At 42.0% G+C, this 19641-nt stretch overlaps 1 protein-coding gene across 3 annotated transcripts in view; it reads right to left on the reverse strand.

The window, feature by feature from the left end:
• RBM20 (RNA binding motif protein 20) overlaps nt 1-19528 on the reverse strand; it is a 143740-nt gene extending 124212 nt beyond the window's left edge. For 2 of the 3 annotated variants that reach the window (XM_019556226.1, XM_019556224.1), the window contains exon 1: nt 1302-1313. The gene's annotated coding sequence lies outside the window, so the exon portion shown is untranslated. Of the gene's footprint in view, nt 1-1301; nt 1314-19460 lie in introns of those variants that run through there. The other variant, XM_019556225.1, reaches the window with a different exon arrangement.
• Nucleotides 19529-19641: the final 113 nt, after the last annotated feature.

A 19641-nucleotide genomic window follows, 5' to 3' on the forward strand; every position in this document is an offset into this window, starting at 1 on the left:
GGGGGAAGACACGCAAAACAGTTTTCTCATATTTCCTAGACCATCGTGGCTACATCACTCCAAGACTACTACCCCTCTCCGTTTTATTTTTGACAGCATTTAGTTTCATTTTAATTTTTAAAAATTGGGCTAAGTACAGACAGTCAAAAAGCCTGAGGCTGAATCTGTCAATTCAGTCTTTGCAGGTTAGTCTAAGCTGCACAGATTGAATTGATTAGCAATGGAACAGACATTCCCTTTGATTCTGGAAATGCAGCCACATGGCAGCAGCCTGGGGACGCTAGAGCATGCCTCCCTGCTCAGCTGAAGCAGACAACTTGGGCAAAGGCTAACCTGTCCACCCTGAGAGGGGAGGGTCTGCAGGGGAGACAAAGCATCCTGGGATACTGTGGGACTGTGATTCTAACTTGAACCTAAGAGGATCTAGGACAGAAGTTTAATAAACCAATTTAATCTAAAATAGTTAAGTCTGATACTACGTCCATCCAAGTTGATCGGAACTGGTTTCTGATCACCAGGGATCCTGGTTTTCCCTGATAAATAATTGCAAATTCTCTGACAAAACCCCCAAAATCTGTGATTAAACTGAAAAGCCTCCAGCAGCCCCCCCTTCCCCTCCCACAGCCCTGCTGGTACCCTTTGCTTCCCCACCCACAGCCCCTACCTCCCAGCCCTGCAGGAGAGGCCCCCAGCTGCCAGAGCTATGGGGCATGGGACCTGGGTCCACAGTCCCCTGCCCCGAGCAGGGGGTGACGGCAGCTGCTACAGCAGAGCAGAGCCTGGCACCCTCCCTGCTGCAGGAAAGCTTCTTGCTGCTGCGAGCTTTGGACTGCCCTGATGAGGCATCCTCTGCACATAGTAGTGAGGGGCACAACCCTGCACACAGGGGATGCATTGCCAAGGTAGCACAGACCTCGCAGCAGCAAGCAGCTTTCCTGGGCGGCCCTGCTCTGCCATGCTGGGTCACACCCACCTGGCTGTGGAGGCCTCAGGGGAGGGCAGCAGGGTGAGGAGCCCAAGTCCACAGCAGGCAGCGCACACCCACCTCTCCCTACAGATCTGGGGTGGGGGGTCACAGGTCCTGCCTGCCCCCTGGGAATGTGTGTAATGGCAGGGAGCCAGCACCGCTCCGAGCCCCAGATGAGCCACTCAGAGCCCTGTCCCACTCCCCACCAGGGCCCTGAGGCCACGCATTGCAGCTCTGGGCCCAAGACCTACACGCTGCCTGGCTGGACAGCCGCCCCAGCCCAACTCCCTCCCTCCCTATAGGGACCTCAATCTTCCTCTCCCAAGACACTTACCTGCAGGAGCTGCTCTCCAGGTGGCCTAACGATGCACATGGCACCTCCTGCCTGACCACCCTCCTCCCATTCCCCCCAGCCCCTGCAAGCTGGAACTCTGCCAGCCTGCAGAGGGCTTGTTGCAAAACTTGAAAGTCTGTGGGTTTCTCTGCTAAACTGATGAATCTGCATTTTACTCTGGTAAGGGGGGAAATCCACATTTTACTCTGTTTTCTTCCATGGGAAACGGAAAACCCAGATCCCTGGTGATCACTTACACAGGTTTATGTGCAACTTCTGTCCCTATTCCAGATGGAAAAGAAAACAGGTGCCCAGCTAGGCCAACAAGAATTACATAAAGGGAAAAAAACCCAAAACTGTTGATTTAATATGTCAGATACCCAAGTGTTTCCCAAAACTATAAAAAGGTGGGTTCATTTTCTGCCCAGATCTTCACTGTACAGTTGGACTGAATAACTGGCACCAAGTCTGAGCATCCACGTTATTCTAGAATCCCTGCAGCAATGCCTGACCCACATGACTGTATTCTCTCCTGTTCCTTCACTCACCAGCGTGTACATCTGACAACATATACCATGGTTTAGATGCGCTTGGATTTGCTCCCAGTCATTGTGCCAATGAAAGTGCGGGAAGGGTTTTCACGGATTTACAGACCTCGGCTGATTTTGTCCTAACTGCCAAGTCCTAGTGAAGGTGAATCTAACCAAGTAGGATACCTGCATTTTAAACCATCTTCTGGGGAAGATTTCTGTGTGGACAGTAGGGAAATTAGGGCCAAAAGCTGACAGAGCATGGATTAACTGTGTAACAACGAAGTCTCCCCTTAACTCCCCTCATCAGTCCCCCTCTGAAAGCCACCCCCATTCTTTAAATACAAGATAAATTGCCAAAATAATCATTTTTTTTCCCTATTGGTTTATTTGTTTTTTAACCTAGGAGCTAATACAAAGTCCAATTCAGTAAACTCTCTACTCACATAAGCACTGAGCCAAGTGAGACAACTTGTACCAGTTTAAAAATGTTGCCCCAGTGTGGTCATTTAATTATACATAATGAAGCTCCCTTTACTCACACAGGTGGGCAGATAATAAACACAGGTGGGCACTGTCAGTCATGTAAGTAATCCATTATCTCAGTGAGAAACTCTCACCAATATGGTAAAGAGTTTGCCATCTGGCCCAGAATGCCTATATCCTATTCCTTCAACCATAATGGAGGAGGAAGGGTACTCTTATTTACATTTCTTCCTAGGTTCACTCATTGTACTTGCTTGTATCCATATACTTGTTGAACACCAGTCTTTTCTTATTTTAAGACTTTTTTGCATTTTTAGCTATTCTATTTACTACAAGTCAGCCTCATTTCTACACAAATTTACATGATCTCTAGTCTTCTGGAAACCATTTCCCCATTAAAAAAATTAAGTTTTATCTTTTTTCATCCCAAAGCATGGTGTTTCAACATAGTCCACACAAATATAATTAGTTCAGTCACCTTTCACTGTACCACTCTTAGCATTTATTTAGTTTAAGTGTCTGATATAACTGGCTGAGGCATCAATAGCATCACATTCACGCCACAAGTGACAACTTCTACTTAAGGTATTACAAAAAATTAAACGTACAATCCCTTAAAAGCAAAGATTAATATTGACTACTTATATTATTGCTTGTGTGTTGGATGCTTATATCTTATATCAGAGACGTTAATCTTGCAAGGAACCTATTGAAACTGATTTATTTGTGCTTATCCCCACCAGGTATCCTTGGTTATTCATCATTTTTGCTCCACAAACTTAGTTATTTACACTGTAGCAGGACTCATGTTAACATAATTTCAGAACCTATTAAAATTAACTTTTTCATAGGAATCTACCAATCAATGATAGTTTTATTTATGAATTAGTTCAGATTGTTTAAAATCTGAATTACAAGGTCAGCATAGACAGTATTTTTCTTCTTTCTGCCCAACTGCCCACTCAATGCATAGTTTAAATATTTCTTTCCAGATTGCATTCATATCCAAAACTGAACTTTTTTATGTAAGAGCTGCTGTTTTAGCAGAACAAAGAGATTCAAATAGAGACACACAGCCAGTAAGGATGTATTCTGAATGAATTTATTTTTGTCTACATTAAAACAGGAGGAAACATTAAAATAGAAGGCAACATCGTTTTGCCCTGCCCACCACGACTCAATATGGGTAACAATAAATCACCTCTCTATAGTTAGTTACCAACTTCCAACTTAAAATTCAGATTTAAAGATAACTTAGTGGTACATATGTAATGAATTATCTCTAGCAGTGGTCAGTCAAATTAGATTTCCAATTAAGAGTAGAAAAAGCTAAATATAACCAACTTAAACTACAATTATCATCATGGTGCCTGCTGGTGTTACTCCAAAGCAGTTAATGGTCCATCGGGGATTTATGGATCAGCTGTGAAAATTTGCTCAGAGCTAAAACTTGCCAATCAAGGACTGAGCCTTGGAACACTGCTACCAACTCTAATTTCATGGGACTTTCAGTTATAGAAATGGCAAGGCAAAACTGTGTGGGTTTACTCCACAAAGTAAAGTAGCACTAACCTGAAATGCAAGGGGAAAAAAAAAAAAAAAAAAAAAAAAATCACTTACACAGAACACTGTCAGGTGAATGAACAAGGTGGGTGAGGTCTTTTGCCTTCATGCTGGAAGCCCTATTAAATGAGGTTTGACATATTAGCAGATGTATTGAGGGTTTTTTTTTAACTCTGTAGCAGGTTAAGAGCAAGGTCCCCACTATGCTAGGTACTGCACATACACGTAGTAAGAGACAGTCTCTCTACCAAAAAGTGAACAGCAATCTATTTTAACAGCAGTTGCATCAAGGGGTCATGCCAACAATTAGAACATGAGAAACAAGATGGGAGAAACAGTAAGGGAGTGCATGGCTTCACAACCTATTAATACTTAAAACCCTGTTGTTCTGAATAATACAAAGGATTTTTTGGAGGGCAGTGGGTTTAAGCTGGCAAAGAAACTTCAGCAGCCTACTTGGCCATTGTATTTATTTCCCTTCCTTAGCTGCCACTGGCCCGTTTCCCCAAAACAGGACCTTGAGGCCAAGTTTACTCCTTCAGACAACACCCTGTCGATTATGTGCTGGTGCATTTGGAGTCTGAGCCAAGCCTCTTGTGCCCTTATCCAGCCTTGATCACAGCACCTTAGCAGGTGTGCAGAGCACTGCATGTAGCATTTCTCAGAACGGTACTTCCTTCATGGTGAATTAATTTTCAAAAGTATTTTTAAAAATTGATTTCACACAGCAATGTAATGGAAATCCTCTTCAAACGTTTAACTTCCCACTCTGCTTCTGAAGCTTCACCAATTCAAACTGCCAGTCGGGCCCCTGGATGACTCAGTGAAGCAACTTTAAGCTTTCAAAAGCTTTGACTTGCGCTTAAAAATGATGAGGGGTTTTTTTAATAGTAGAATATTGAGGTTTTGTCTTCTAGATGTCGAGTCCTCAGGGTTCATCCACAACCAGGTGGAACAGGGAATTATTTTCTCATATACAAAACACATTTTTTCCCTAAAATTACACTGCTAGAAATAGGGTGTGCACTAGAAGCAAGGCAATGTAGTAAAAGCAGTTTTTGCCTCTGCCATAGGAAAGTGAAAGCGATTCTGCAGTGCTGCACATGGTGCTCCTCCTGACCTGCTGACTGTGGACACCATCTCTTACCCCTGGAAAACGAGCCTGCTGCAGAAGCAACTATTCAGGTACTTACCAGTATTTTCCAGGAAAAATCTTTTTTTCTTCATTCTGCCCTTCAAAAACAAGGTGTGTATCTTATTTAAGAGTGTGTTGTATATGAGAAAATACTGTAACCCCTCCCCTCCAACAATTGAAATTGGAGAGCTGAAATCCTTCCTTAAGTACCTGAATGTACGTAAGCAACACAGCAAGACTGGTAATAAATACAGTTGCAAGACTTGGAAACACTATATTTTAATTCCTTTACAAGCAAATCTCTGACAAGCAGACATCGCTCTAGACCAGATGCACTGGCAAAATAAGGCAATAATCTACAAAGCAAGTGTTCCTAACTGTAGGCGTTGACATCTTATATCTATGACTCATGGCTAAGGATAAAATAGGATCTTACCATATTCAAAGGATTTTTTATGTCTATAATTCTCAGAGAATAAACTAACAACAAAGTTTTTTTTTTGGTTTTTTTTTTTTTTGTTGTTGTTTTTTTTTTTTTTTTAGGAGAGAGTACATTCTGCTAACTTTTTCTTAAAACAGAAAACAAATAAGAAGACTCACAAGTGAAGTAACAACAAGAATGTGATTTAGCACATTGAATGTGCTCTAGTAAGGGTCTGAAACATGCTTAATAGATATTGGGCAGTACCAGAAACAATCACCATTCAAAGCGAAAGGTTTCCAAACTGGTTTTACAGACATTTTGAAGAGGTCTATCAAACATGTGAAATGTTACGACCATGCTTCTTTCTAACACACTACTGAGATACTGATACAATAGCATAACAGCGGATCAAGTAAAATGTTATAAATTCTGTAGTGCTTGTTTTCAGATGTGAAGTCAGACAGTTATTATTGCTACTATGGAGTGCAATAGTACTACAACTGCTACTATGGAGCGGTGCAGAGTTGTGCCCCTTTGCTGTGGGTGGGCGGGCAGGGGCGCCTCCCCATGGTGGAGCAGATCTCCCAGCAGCAACAAACTTCCCTGCTCCACCCCACCACACTGGGTCCTGCCCACTGGGCTGCGGAGGCCCTGGAGGGAGGACAGAAGGGTAGGGAGCCTGCACCTGCCCCCCCAAGCCTCCACTCCAGCAATACCACCGCAGGGGAGGGGGAGCCAGGCTCCATGCTTCACTCCCCTCTCGGGCCTCAGCTGCCACCACCTCCCACATGCAGCAGTCAGGGCTTGAGCGCTGCTGCAGGAGGGCAGGGGGCTGTGGACCTGGGTCCTTAGCCTCGTAGCCTCTGGCAGGGATCAGGAGGCTGTGGGTGGGGAGCACCACCAGGGCCAGGAGGCTGTGGGTAGAAAAGGATGGACACCAGCAGGGCTGGGGCCTGGGGATAGGGAGTGAGGGGCAGTGGTAGGGTGGGGGAGCAAGGGGCATCAGCAGGGCTAGGGGGCTACAGCTTGGGAGTGAGGGGTCTGGACTTGTGTCCTGGTGAGGAAAGAGGATAGGGGGAGCACAGATTTTCCATGATAAAAAAACCTAGAAATCAAATGTCAAAATGTATAGGTATTTAGAATTTCTTTACAGTGATTGAGGCACTGGTAGGCTCCAAAATTGCTTTAAAATTGTAAATATATCAATAAAACATCGTGTCCAACTAATACCTATGTACATAGTGGTGTTTCATTTTAATGGATGATTTGGGGGATTTTAGTCAGAGGATTTGCAGGGTTTTTTAAATCAGAGAAAACCAGGATCCCTGGTTATAAATTTGTATTGTCATCTTGTTTCTGTGCAGTAGCCCAAGTGCTTTAGCAGAAGAAGCTTAGTAATATTCATGACACCTTATGGAGTTAGTTGATACAGTTAGTATGTTTCTGTACATACACGATAGGTTTTGTTTTACTGTACTGAAACTCCTCCATTGGTTATCTAAAGATAACTGTAAAATGAACAAATAAATTGTTAATTTTTCTCTATCTCATACACATTATTTCATAGGTATCCAGGTATCCAAGGCTGGAAGGGGCCTCCTGAGCCTTCAGCATTTACCCAAAGAATCCCCAAAACTTCCACTTCCAACCTTCACACACTACAGGTCACAAAATCCAAGTCACCAAGTTGCCATTAGTAGAAATGGGAGAGAGATGGGCACTGCCAAAACCCTGCATTTGCAATGACAGGGAAGTAATTGGTTAAGAGAAGCTGAGAATCCCAGGAAGAAAAGTATGTATGCTCCAAATAAGAGAGAAAGGGAAAAAAACCCAAACCACCCTTTAGCAGGACCCCCTGAATTTTCTACATTCTAGCAAAAGCAGCAATACACGCCAGCCAAAAACCCTTAGCTGTAGTCAACATCCCAGTGCTTTAGGGGAATGAAAATCCGTGTTCAGAAGCCAGTAGCGTTCATGATGGCAGGGGGAAAAATCCTCCTTGGTCCCTACAGGTGAGCAACAAAACCCCCAAAGCATGGGATTACCCCGTGGTATTGTGCAACACCGACCACACTACAAGACAGTTCTCTCTACCCCGCAACACAGGGATTGCAGATTCATCACACTCACTCACTCAAACTGCTGACCTGGTAATATCCTATCCTGTCATACCATCCCTTTCATAAATTTAAGCTCAGTCTTAAAACAATTCAGGCTCCTTTCTCCTACTACTCAGCTCAGAGGCCACCTCAAAACTTCACATCTCCTAATTTTCTGACTTCCAGCATAAATCTTCTAAATCTTTCTATCCAAATGTTCTTCTGATATCCCATCTAAACTTGTTAATAGCTCATGTGTAGCTTTTTGAGCATGTGCCCAAGTTTTTCAGACTAAGAAATTATATTCTCTCCCTAATATTTACTCTATGGATATATTTGTAAAAAATGATCAAATGCCCTCTATGTTCCTTTAATCTTCTTTTTATACAATAAGGTCATCATTCTCTTAAACATGAGTTCCCTTCTTTTTACGTGTTGCAAGTTATTGCAGTGATCAGCACCACAGTATTCTAAATGGAGTCTTATCATTCCTTCATACAATACTACTAGTCTTATACTGTATGCCTTGTCTCTACTGAATATACCTCACCTAAGATACGCTACAATAACCTTTTTCATAAATACAACACACTGGAGCCCCATGGTCATCCTACAATCAACCAGCATTCCCAGGTCCTTCCCTTCCCCAATTATCAACTACCCTATGTGATCCAATGTTATAGCCAAACTCCTTGTTTCAAAGAAGTTTTGTTTATTTTATTCTAAATACAAATTCAAATGGACAACAATAATGATTAAAGTCGTAAAGGTACACTAGTATTTAGTTCACACTAGTTTGCCTCTTTATTTTTATTTCTATGAATATAAAAATGAAGTAGTTGTTTGGCACATTTTACATAAGAAGAGATGGTAAAATACACTAATGTGGTCAAATTGTTTCAGCAGCCCCATGATTCAACTATAGATGTAAAAGTATTTTTTATGATAACTGACTTTGAACCAAGGGAAAAAGCAATCTTAAAAATATTGTTCTAGCTACCCATTTGGTTCTCCAGTTAGGCAACTAATAGCTATCACAGTAGGCCAGCATTCTACCGTGCTATTTACAAATTTGTTCCCTCCTAGACACACACCAAGATCTCCTTCACCAACATAAAACAGACAAAGGTAACCAAGGGGGAGCCATTCTTTACCAATCAACTAAATACTGGGCAAGGATTTTTCTAAGTGCACAAGACATTAATTATTAACAACAACATAGGCAGATTCAGAGAGGCCAATAGAACAGGCTGACTATATGGTTTCTAGAAAGCTCAACCTCATGATCCATTTCTGGAACAGCCGGTGAGCCCTTCCAAAAGAGGATGAGAGAGTATTACTCCAGTGAAAACTAACGACCTTGAATAAAGTTGCACGTAGAAGAAAGAACATAATGTTGGTTTGCTGGTTGACTGGAGGATGGAAAGTGGTAGGTGACCTTGAAAGAATGTGCCAAGTGCCGGGTGGCGAAAGAGTGGAGCACAAATGGATGGCTTAAAGAACATGGAAAGTTAGGGTGTGAATGCTGAGATGTGTTAATGGAAGAGTTTTGAAAGTAAAAGGAGACAAGAGCTGAAACATACACTACCTCGTTTGCTAATACTTTTCTCTTCTGTTTTACAAGGCAAAAGAAACCCGCTCCTAAGACTCCATCCTCAAGCTGAGATGTGCATAATCTTTAACATCAAGGAATTATTTTAGGTTGTGAAAGTTGTTTTTAGAAAATGTTTCTGAATGGGCATCTATGATCAATGTAAGCTTAGTTCAGAGTTGTGAGAATAAACTTTTTAATCTCTAGAGGTCGGGGGGTGTCTACACAAGATGCTACTGTGCAGTGGTTACTGTGCATTTATTTAGTACTTGTATAATCGAGTACTAAATAAATGTGTGTTAACCGAAGTTATTGTGGACTACCCTGCAGTAGTCCAATACTACTGTGCAGTAGAGTACTAGCACTATCGGTGCTGTGACACACTACTGTGCAGTATTATTTGGCTACCGAGCAGTAAGAGTCTCAGGTAAATGCACCCAGGAAGAACTTCTCAGATAATTTTTCTACACCACAACTTGTCAGCACATCTTATTTACAGGGTAAGTGGGACAAAAGCGTGTGTAATATTTTGCGTGACTTGGCTAAGAAATGCACTACGTTTATTTCTATATGAATACTTCAGTGATTTAAAAACAAAATACTTTGTTCCCCCCCCCACCAATTCAATTGGTTTCCAAGCACAACAAAGAACAGCCTATTTGGGAATGGTTGATCTAATGAATTATACATCTGTCACTGATTTAGAAAATTACTTTAATGCACTAAATTAAGAACATTTCCTTTCAGCAGAAACAGTTACCTATAAAGAATGCCTTTTACTATGGAACACAGAGTATGCTGTATTCTGTATTACTGGTATTTTTACATTTACTATTTACTATTCAGGAAAGCTGACTTTGACAAGCTCAAGAGGCTTGTTGGTGAGGCCCTAAGGGACCACGACCCCAAGGGGAGGGGAGTTCAGGAAGAGTAGTTGCTTCTCAAGGAAGCAATCTTCAATGCACAAGCTAATGCTATTCTATCTTGGAGGAAAGGCATCAAAAGGGCACAGCAGCCCCCTTGGCTCTCCAGGGAACTAGCGGACCTCCTGCAGCTAAAAAGAAAGGCCTACAAAGGATGGAGGATGAGATCCACCTCCAAGAAGGAATGTTCCACACTGGTCCGGACCTGCAGGGAGTGAACCAGGAAAGCCAAGCCTGCAACCAAACTCCAACCGGCTACAAGTATCAAGGATAATAAAAAGTCCTTTTTCAGATATGTGGGGAGCCAGAGGAAAAGCAAGGGCAACATTGGACCCCTGCTAAACCAGATGGGACAACTGACGACCAACGCCCAGGAAAAAGCCAATGTATTAAATGGGTACTTCGCGTCAGTCTTTCATCAGTCCCACAGATGCCCCTGCCCATTACAGGACAGGGCAGCCCAGGTGAGGAAGACTCCCCACCCTCCCTTAATGCTAACCTTGTGAAAAAACACCTTGAGAGGCTGGACACCTTCAAGTCAGCTGGCCCTGACAATCTGCACCCCAGGGTACTCAAGGAGCTGATGAGCATCATAGCCCAGCCCCTGGCATGGATCTTCAAGAACTCTTGGTGCTCTAGTGAAGTGCCCGAAGACTAGAAGAAGGCCAATGTGGTGCCTTTCCTCCTCTTCAAGAAAGGGAGGAAAGTGGATCTGTCAAAATACAGCCCCATCGGCTTGACCTCTATCCCAGGGAAGGTCTTAGAAAAGATAATTAAAGAAGCCATTCTTAACGGAATGGCTGACGCCAACATCCTGAGGGATAGCCAACACAGGTTTGTTGTGGGTAGGTCTTGCTTGACCAATCTTATTTCCTTTTACGACCAGGTGACCTATCACCTGGACAAGGGAAAGGAGATTGATGTCATATATCTTGACTTCAAAAAAGCCTTCAATCTAATACCCCATGATCACCTCTTGGCGAAACTGGCTAACTGCGGCCTCGGGTCCACCACGATCCACTGGCTCAGGAATTGGCTCCGTGGTTGGACCCGGAGGGTGGTGGTTGATGAAAGTCAATCATCACGGTGCCCTGTGACCAGTGGGGTCCCCCAAGGCTCTGTCCTCGGACCTATATTGTTCAAAATCTTTATTAATGATGTGGACATTGTAGTCAGAAGCAGACTGGCCAAGTTTGCCAATGACACCAAACTCTGGGGTAAAGTGTCCACACCTGAGGACAGGAGGGCAACCCAGGCTGACCTGGACAGGCTCAGGGAATGGATGAACAAGAACCTGATGGTGTTTAACACTGAAAAATGCAACCTTCTCCACCCTGGGAGGAAAAACCTGCAGCATCCTTATAGGCTTGGCAGTGCTACACTGGCTAACACTACGGATGAAAGGGACTTGGTGGTCATCATTGACCATAAGATGAATATAAGCCTTCAGTGTGATGCTGCGGCTAGTAAAGTGAGCAAAACGCTGGCTTGCATCCATAGATGCATCTCAAGCAAATCCGGAGACATCATTCTCCCTCTGTACTTGGCCTTGGTGAGGCCGCAGCTGGAGTACTGCGTCCAGTTTTGGGCTCCACAATTCAAAAAGGATGTGGAGAAGCTTGAGAGAGTCCTGAGAAGAGCCACGCACATGATCAGCAGTCAGGAAAACAGACCTTACGACAACAGGCTGAGCGCTATGGGACTCTTTAGCTTGGAAAAGCGCAGGCTCGGGGGTGATCTGATGGCTGCCTATAAGTTTACCAAGGGTGACCACCAGGATCTCGGGGAACAATTGTTCACCAGAGCACCCCAAGGGATGACACGGTCAAATGGTTATAAACTCCCTTAAGACCGTTTCAGGCTGAACATAAGGAAGAATTTCTTTACAGTCCAAGCCCCCAAGGTCTGGAACAGCCTGCCATTGGAGGTGGTTCAAGCACTTACATTGAACACCTTCAACAGAAATCTGGATGCTTATCTTGCTGAGCTCCTATGACCCCAGCTGAATTCCCGCCCCTCGGGCAGGGGGCTGGACTCAATCTTATAAGGTCCCTTCCAGCCCTAATGTCTATGAAATCTATCCCTGAAGACCATTTCCCAAGGTACACATCTTCCTTGCTTTGTGTTATCACAGTAATAGAAGTTTGTCACGCTAAATTCAATGTATTTTATTTTGCTGCCAGTTTCAACATGAAGCAGATTTTTGTTTTGAAAACATAAAACTACAAGATAGATTTGTTGGGGAAAGGCAGGAGTTCTCAGTGGGGCTTTTGGCATCCAAAACTCAAAGCAGCTGGGAAGGAATGGAACTAGGTTGTGATTTTTGGTGCTCACTTCCTACTTGGTCAGGGGAAGAAATTACTTTAAATCTGGGGAAAGGGTATTAAATTCCCACCCTATTTGCACACTCCCAGTACATGCCCTCACAACCAAAAAAAGACATTATTTTGGCATGTCTGCTAAAATGACCAGTAGTTAAATAGTTACCATTCGTAAATTTCCTATACTATTAACAGGCTTCAGAGTCACCACCAGACAGACGCAAGAGTTTACATGTATCAGACGTGCAGATTCAAGCTGTCTGCTGATTCCGACATGCATTATTTTACCTTTTACCAGCTACCCTTGTGACCACAAAGGTGAAAGTTTTTTGTTTGCTTTTTTGTTTCACTAACACTTTAGAGTTTGTAATAAATATCATTTACTGGAAAATTCAGAAGCCCATTTATACTGAAATGCAAATGGCCATAAAATATCATCATGTAGAGAGCACTACTAACTGGCAGCTTTATTAATCTACTTAACTGTTTGCACTGGGAAACTAATGACAAAGTTGGCCATTCTATATTGCCTTAACTGTCTGTGGCCCAATTAATAAATATTTCTTGGAGATAAAATCATTTTTGATCTAACGGTCAACATAAGAAGAGGTCTAATAACTTTATGCAAGAACTCTGTAATTAAATTATAATCTCTGTGCATTTACAACTAAAGCATTTATCCACACCCCAAAGGATTTGTTGCCAAAGGATTTACCTCTTTCCTGCAACACGCAGAAAGCTCATATCTCACAAGCAAGAGGCATTCATGAAACGAATGGTGCTGGAGTCGCCAAAACAGGAGAGGTATTAACAGTTACCACGATGCAAGGAGGCACGTTTGCTGATTTTTACCCAGGCTGCAAACTGACAGCTTCCCAGTGACGGGTCATTAGCGTGATATAGAGAAAGCAGCTGGGTATCAGGGGGCAGAGGCTAACAGACTAATTACATCCTTAAATCATTCACAAAATACCTCAAAGGATGAAGAGGGAAGAAAGCAAAGGGAAGACACCATGACAAAATATCTAGCTGCGCAGATGTAAAATATTTTTAGAAAGAAGTCAAGGTATCCTAATGCTTGCAAAGAAAGTAAGAGGTTTCCATCAACAGTGAAAGTAACTACCAATGTGATCCTTTCAAATAATGCCTCTGTTCATTCTCCTAAACACAAGCAAGTACTCCTTTCTAAACACAACAGTAGCAGTTACTTCTTTAAAGGTCCTGCTTCTGTTGCAGTTGTTTTTTCTGTCCAAGGAATGAAAAAAAAAAAAACAGCCAACACTTAATCAAGGCTTTTATCTGTGCACATTGTTCTTTCCTTTATAAAGGACCAGAAAGAAAATTTTAATATGGCAGTGTTAGATATACAGATTATAGACAGCTGCATTAAATTTCTAGGTGCCTTCAGATTTGAATGCACAATGCCTGCTATACCAAAAGCTGACTGCATAACCAAAGCAAACGTTTTCCAGTCTCCTCACTGATGGGAACAATAGTATTGAATATCCAATAAAAAAGAATTAGATCCAGTCAACTTAGTTCCAGTAAAGAAGAATCCACAACCATGTGTTGTGTTCTCTAAGCCACTAATTACATTGCTTACTTCTTATCCTTGGTCTGAAATATGTATCCTTCCACTTTCCACTGAAGTTTAAAGCACTGCAACCATGACTAGTACAGCTATCTGTGCCAGCTGCAACTCAGCAGCGTTTCCCCCATTAAGAGCTACAAAATGTCTTCCACATCTGTGGCATCATCCAAAGTTGCTGATCATTATAACTAGGAATAAAAGATAGATTAGATGAGATGTTTGTGCACAAGATCTTTCAAGCTTTGAAGGAAGCCTACTTCTCTTTTCTGTTTTGCTAAAACCTCCATCTCAAGTGAACCCTTAAGTTTGAAAATCAGCAGTTGAACATGTGTAACCACAGGAAAATGCAAGGCTCAGAACAAAAAATATGCAGTCTTTGTTTCAGACAGATTAACAATATAAAATCAACTTAAATCAGCCTGACCAAGGGTGTTTGTGCCCGAAAGCTTGCTAAGATTTTTTCCAGTTGAGTTGCTCTACTAAAAGATACCAGACTTAGCCAAACAACCGTGTCAAACTTAAAGTATCATATTTATGCCTGAAAATATTTTACCTGTTGCTGTTACGCTGGTAACACTTAAACAGACCAAAGAAAAAAAGACTAGCGAAAAAAAAATCTCTTAGTGTGTTAATGCCAAGTATTTGACAGCATCTTGCATATAATCCATTTGACAGTTTCCAAAAATCACACAAGAGAACAATATTTAAAATAGGACATTATAAAATCACAAGCATTAGGAAGAAGACTCAATGGTGAGTGTTGTGCCTGACATTACTTTTAACTTTTTTTAAAGTTTTTATTTTGCACTTTATTTGATACCCACATTTTGAGTCCTGAATTGATTACTAGGCACAGTCTGGGAAGGGCATGATTGTTTGCATAGTTCAGTGATGTTTTAGCACTTCACAGTGGAAGACAAATTTGTAACCCCGGAATTTCTAACGTAAGTAGACAACAGTTGGACAATGGATGGGAGAAAAGTGGGAAGTTTACTAGATTGACCAATGTAGTTTAACAAAGCTCTGGCTTGTTCCAGAACATCAGTTTTGCTTGATTTGGTTTTTATTCCTTTTCCACTGCTGTTAGTATTTCTCCATAGAGAAGGCTATGGTGATTTACTTCCATTTGGCACCGAACGAAAAAGCAAGCAAGTCAAAGTTGTTCTGATCTGGAGTGATCGCACTATGAGGCCTTTGTTGGGAAAGGGAAGGGAAAAAAAGTAAAGAATCAAAATCATTTCATTTTTTAAACTCTTGACTAAACTAGATATAAATATAGAAAGTCTAGATCCAGTAAGAATATTGTCAATAAAAACAGTATTTTTCCTGAAGTGCTCTTGTGAAATATCAGCTTTCCATGTGCCATATGTAAAAAGCTATTTGCCATGTTGAATGGCTATAATGGAGTACACTTCATATTTTCTCTCTCCAGCTTGGCCATAGGCACCTTACAGAACAGTACCTGTAAGTTTCTCAGGAAAACAAAATAAGCAAAAGGAAAACACTATGGTACATTTAATTTTTAAGCACAACAGCAAAAAGATTTTCCCTTTTCGCTGCTGGAGAACAAGAGCTATTTTAGGATATAATAGGTAAAGAAACACCTCTCAAATCTTCCAATTGCTGAGCATGCAAAGTTGCTTGACAGTATATTTTTCCCCTATGTGCTTGTTTTTCTCCCAGCTAGTTTCTAGTTTAAGATGTAGAGCATAAAAGCAAGACATGTCAAAAATATTCAACACTAACATGTGTATCCTTGTCTTCCCTAAAACTAATGACAACTTAGGCACAGATGTTGGAAATTCCGTTTTCCTTCCAAAAAAGTTCAAAACCTCATAGTGTGGTAACCTTCCCCCAGCAGGAGAAAATGTTTACTGTGCTTTGTCTCCTTATTGCAAAAGTCTCCCTCAATTTGTGGAACAGATGTATAAACACATAACAATTGTATGTACACGAGATAAGAAATTCCTCCTTTTTTCATGACAGTTATTGAAACTCAAAGCGTGCAACTCATCATTTAAAATTTGCAATGTGTTAAGTTGCAACAACTGTCCTAAATTGTGGTGTTTACTTGCAGCACTTTCAACACTGATTTTGCACAGAGAACACATACTCAAACTGCCATTTCATGCAGCCTTTTGGTACTTAAAGCAAGAACACCTTGCTTGTGAATCTTTTCTCCAAATTGTTTGTTGCTTAGACCACAGCAAATCATGCACCTTGGAAATCAAAGTTTAGTAAAGTAAGATCTTGGCTCTTTCAAGATGCGTAAACATCATCCTAAGAACAGGCGATAGTTGGTCAAACATGACACTGAATCATCATCTAAAAATTGGTCACACAAACAATTAACTAATATTATTATGTACAGAGTTAACTATTTTAGGAATCTTAGAGGCATCTAATATTAATACGTTTTTATAATCCCTGGTACTACCAGACCCTAATCTCCCACTACGGTCCCCAAACACTATGACAATACAAATAGGAAATTTATAACAGCTACTAATGTCTGATTTTCCTATTTCTCTTTACTTAATCAACAGCTTTATTTTGTGGATAAATGTATGTTAATTTTCAAAATGGTGCTGGTTCGGGTTGCTCCCCCCCAACTAGTCTGATAACTTTGATCTCAGAGTGGTAGTTTACTTTTACAGAATGAGAAATCTTCTTTCAGTTAAGCTTAACTATACAGGCTTAAGTCTGGAATTTTAAATTTCCTGTAAATCCTGTTTATAGATCTTCATTGATCAAGACCAATGATGATGTCAGTTCAGGGAACGATGCATCACCATGTAGACAGCATATTCAAGTGGAATATCTAGGATATATTTTTGTGCATTGAAGCAGTCAGAAAAAAAAGTAAAATAAAGTAGTTCACATATTAGGACAATATTATGCATTTAAAGGTGACAAACAAGTCTTAAAATCCTAAAAAAAATTACAGTGCATTTACTATAGTTACATCTTAAGAATTTGGAAAAGTTACCTCCTATCAAACTTCAACTCAAACTTCCAGTTTAGTAAATTTTGAAGAAAATTGAACCGACAGGCTGTTGTAAGTACTGCTCATCAAGTTGTTGCTGTATAGGCTTATTTTGAAAGGTCTTTAATGATCCTGTAACAGTCCGCTAACTGGAGTCGGGAACCCGTTTTAACACTTTTATAGGATAAAATGGTGGAATACTTAACAATATTCACTAATGACACTATAAGCAAAAGTAACCACCAGGAAAAATCCAATCAAATTAATTTCTACAGTATGCCACAACGTTCTAGATTAGTTGTTAATATGTTTATTGAACTTTGCAAATCAAAAATAAAAAGTTGAGGCCTTTTTTTCCCCCAAAGGCAACGAAGCAGAAACAGAAATCCTTGTTTTCCATGGATCTATGGACGAGAAATTCCTGTGCTAGTTATGAATAAGCTATTCATGGAAAGAAGCCATATAAAATCTACTGCTTTCACTGATTTCTTAAAACACGTTACTCTGCAAATCTCAATATCTGTATGTTTAATTTAATTTAAAAAGCTAATTGGATACATCATTTTAAGATAGGCCATAACGGATGATTCTCTCTAATAATCTCCATGCAAATTAAAAAACTTCAGTATATTTTCCATCATCTTGGGGTTGTAAAGTTAATTTTAAAAATCATAATGATCCATGCAGCAAAGCACAACTTGCCATTGTTTCTTAGCTAAGGCAGTGTGGAAGTGTGCTAATTATAATGGAAACCTGAAGGCCCAGATTAAATTATGCAGCACAGTTACAAAATAGCGCGATCAAGTTGCAGTACCGTAGATGGAGATGTTCGACGTTTGCCATTTTATGCCATGCTGCCATGACAGAGAATAGCTGGAGCACACCACAATTGTTAAATCATCCTACAAGACAGAACTGAAGGCAGACTCATTTCCTAGTTTTCCTACCCACAGCTTGCCACAGAAGCCATTTCCAAAATGCATTAGAGCTTTGCAGCATCACATATTTGCATCCTTCTGGTTTTGCTTGATATGTGCAAGTACAGTCAAGAAACCACCTTGAAAGCTTCACCTAGCTAATTTTTCCTGTGCGTCCATATAAAGGCTTGCTAACAAATAGGATGCACCAAGGCCATTTTCAGTGGCTGTAATTTAAAAGTTCAGAAAGATTTCATGACAATTTATGACTATGTCGCACGGCCTTCGAGCAGGATTACAATTCACGTGTAGCTCTTGAGTTACCCAATTGACACATGCAACATGCACCAATATCTCAGCATGAAATTCTGGTTTTTCTATTGGGAATAACTGGCCTGAATACAGATGATGGTAATGTTTTTCACAGATAAAAACAGTACAAGCCCTGTCAAGTCCTAAAATAAAAAGACGAGGGGGTCTTTGAGAGTCTGCTTTCATTCACCCAGCTCTGTAAAAACAAACACACACACTTTCCGACTCAAATAACAAGACGCTCGATTCAAAATTTCCTGTCACGTTTGAAAACAAACTTTGCTCTGCTGAAAACACTGGGGAGAGGCACTGAAAACGCTTCCTCCGCTACTTGCCATCGGCAGGCGTCTTTCTTGGCGATGTAGTGATCTCTAAAGAAAGTTAACAAGACAGTAGGTTCATTTTGCGAGACGCTGCAAGGAAATGCTACGTTGAACTAGGAGCCAGCACTAGCTTACGATGTTTTATCGCGTAATATTTAGTTGACGTCTGAACACACGCACACAAACAGTGACCTGGGTCACCATGTCAAGATGTGTTTTTCAACATAGGTTAATGCTCCCATTTGACACACGCGGGCACTCGTGCCTTTTCCAGTCGGCAAAGCAAACAGTGGTGTGTTGTTCCGATGGCTCCCGAACTGGATCCCCTTCAGCATATTTCCTCCTAAAAACGAGCTGCTCTTTCTTTGAACATCACCCTTAGCGAAATGAACAAAACCCCCAGTAGGCGCAGTTAAATCACATCACAACCGTCTCAGCTCTTACGTGTATCCCCGTTTCGCTCCCCAATCCCAATGCCCTCAACTAGCCCTGGACAAAACACCACCTGCCTAATGAGGCATTTTCTCAGGATAAGCCTTTTTTGTCTTCCTCCGTTTTTGGGTGGAACAACAGTAAAAAGACCCCTGGACGCTGCCGGGAACCATCCTTAGGAAGAGGCGGCTGAGCCCACCCGGAAAGTTTCCGAGGAGGGTTTGGTGGAAAGAGGTTTGCAACTCTGTCCCCTCACCCCCCGCCCAAAACCTGCACCCACCCCGCCCGCCCGCTGCGGACAGCCCAACCCCGCCGGGGAATGGGGGGTTCTCGCTCTCGGGTGTCCCGAAACGGCCTCTGGGCACGGAAGGGCAGAAAGAAAGAAAAGAGGGGAGCGAAAGTAAGGGAGGGAAGGGGCAGGGGGACAGGAGGGAGGGAAGCAAGGCGGTGAGGGGGAAGGGGACAGGAGGGAGGGAAACAAGGCGGTGAGGGGAAGGGGGCAGGAGGCCAGGCCGGCGGCTCTTACTGCTGCAGGAGCTGGGGCAGGCTGGTCGGTGGCGGCGGCGGCATCCCTGTGCCGGGGTTGTGGGGGGGCATTACCGGGACAGGCCCGGCCCTTGCTCGCGCCTCTTGTGCTTGCTGCCCGCACTCGGGCCTCAGTGGGGACATAGGAGGCCCAAGTGCGGGCGGGGAGCACACGAGGCACG

This window comes from Crocodylus porosus, unplaced genomic scaffold (assembly GCF_001723895.1).
Source record: "Crocodylus porosus isolate Cpor-Errol unplaced genomic scaffold, CroPor_comp1, whole genome shotgun sequence".
In the NCBI taxonomy this organism is placed as follows: Eukaryota; Metazoa; Chordata; order Crocodylia; family Crocodylidae; genus Crocodylus; species Crocodylus porosus.